Source organism: Pongo abelii, chromosome 3 (assembly GCF_028885655.2).
Source record: "Pongo abelii isolate AG06213 chromosome 3, NHGRI_mPonAbe1-v2.0_pri, whole genome shotgun sequence".
In the NCBI taxonomy this organism is placed as follows: Eukaryota; Metazoa; Chordata; class Mammalia; order Primates; family Hominidae; genus Pongo; species Pongo abelii.
The window spans coordinates 208609949-208612012 of NC_071988.2; the positions used below are offsets into that span (position 1 = coordinate 208609949).

General features: G+C 42.8%; 1 pseudogene; it reads right to left on the minus strand.

Annotated features, from left to right (window-relative positions):
• Positions 1–210: 210 nt before the first annotated feature.
• Positions 211–1158, minus strand: LOC100444818 (ADP/ATP translocase 2-like; annotated as a pseudogene).
• Between the last annotated feature and the right edge of the window lie 906 nt (positions 1159–2064).

Genomic DNA, 2064 nt, shown 5'->3' on the forward strand with positions numbered 1-2064 from the left:
AATTTTCTTTTTTATTTTAGATATTTTTATTTCTCCTAATTTGTTATTTATCAGGAGTGACTGAAATAAAAAATATAATTGAGTCCTATCATCATTATCATGGAAATGGCTTTAAGAGAAAACTGATCAGATGAATACTATTGCCTCCCATTTTCAACCAGGAAACAGTTGCCACTGATAAATTGACAGTCAGGAGTCTGTCAAGAATGCTCAAGATATATTATACAATACAACATGCCTGTTCACAGGGGGAAGCATTCTAGGAAATAACTTATGTGTACTTCTGATTTCATTATACAAGTCAAGCACAAACGTACCACCCATGCCTCTGAGAACATTGGACCATGCACCCTTGAAAAAAGCTCTGCCTCCTTCATCACGAGCAATCTTCCTCCAGCAGTGAAGCGTGCCTGTGTACATGATGTCAGTTGCACCCTGACTGCATCATCATTCCATGGTGAACAGTGTCAAATGGATAGAAAGTCAACCCAGCAATGGCAGTGATGGACTGTGCGATTATCCAGCTGATGACATGTGAGTGTTCCTGGAATCTGGAAGCATTCTCCTTGCAGTGTCATAGACACCAAAGTAGGCAGCTCGGTAGATGATAATACCCTGCACAGACACGTTAGAGCCTTGGTACAGGCCTTTAATCCCATCAGATTCGTAGATCTTAACCAGGCAGTCACCAAGGCCTCAGAATTCCCTTTCAGCTCCAGCTTTACCCACATCAGCTGCTAGACGGGTATGGGCAAAATCAGGAGGGTACACAAAACATAAGGATATGGCCCCAGGGTCACCGCCTGATGCCAGACTCCCTGCAAAATTGTGCCAAAACTGGATCCTCTTGTCCACACCCCCCAGGAAGATCTGCTTGTATTTATCTTTGAAGGCAAAGACGAGAGCGTGGGTAGGGAAGTATCTGATGACATCGGCCAGGTTACCATGCCAGAAGGACAGGACTCCTCCTCCTTGGGAATATCGACCAGGCAGTCTACAATGCCCTTGTATTGCTTATCTGCGGTGATCTGCCTGCTGGCACTCTGCACCTGCAGCAGCAGCTTGACCCCTCCGTGGGCGCTACCGCCGTCTTGGAGATGGCTGCGGTCACTCCACCTGCCAGGAAGTCCTTGGCAAGGACACAGCGGCATCTGTCATGTTGAAAGGAAGAGGAGGCAGGCGGCTGCGGGACGGGACTGGGCGGGAACCGGCTTTGACTCTGGGGCTGGAGGGCAGAAATTTTCATTATGAATGAATACAAAAATGCTATAAACTGTTTATTCTGCCTTGATTTGATATAATGTTATTTTTCTTTTTTAGTCTATATTAATATGGTGGATAATTACTGATTGACTTTTGAATATTGAACCAGCCTTGCGTCCCTGGAATAAACCCTCTTTGATCATAGTCTATAATTTGTTTCGTATGTATTTTTTTCTTTTTCTTTTATTTTAGAGACAGAGTCTTGCTCTGTTGCCCAGGCTGGAGTGTAGTGGTGCGATCTCAGCTCAGTGCAACCTCCACCTCCTGGGTTCAAGCAATTCTCCTGCCTCAGCCTCCAAAGTAGCTGGGATTACAGGCCCGCACCAGCACACCCCACTAATTTTTTTTTTTTTTTTGTATTTTTAATAGAGACAGAGTTTCACCATGTTGGCTGGGCTGGTCTCGAATACCTGACCTCAAGTGATCCGCTTGCCTCCACCTCCCAAAGTGTTGGGATTACAGACGTGAGCCACTGCACCCGGACTGTTTTCTATATTGTTGAATTCTAATTGCTATTATTTTGTTAAGGATTTTTGCTTGTATACTTATGAGGAATATTCATGTGTAGTTTTCTTTTTTCTCTGCCTTCATCTGGTTTTGGTATCACAGTAATACTCGTTTCATAAAATAAATGGAAAAGTATTCCTTCTTGTCTTATTTGCTGAAAGAGATTGTGTAGAATTTTTGGTAATTCTCTTTTAATGTTTGATAGAATTTTCCAGTGCAACCATCTGTGCCTGGGAATTTCTTTTTTGTAATTTTTTAAAAGTATGAATTCAATTTTCTTAATAGTTGCATTTT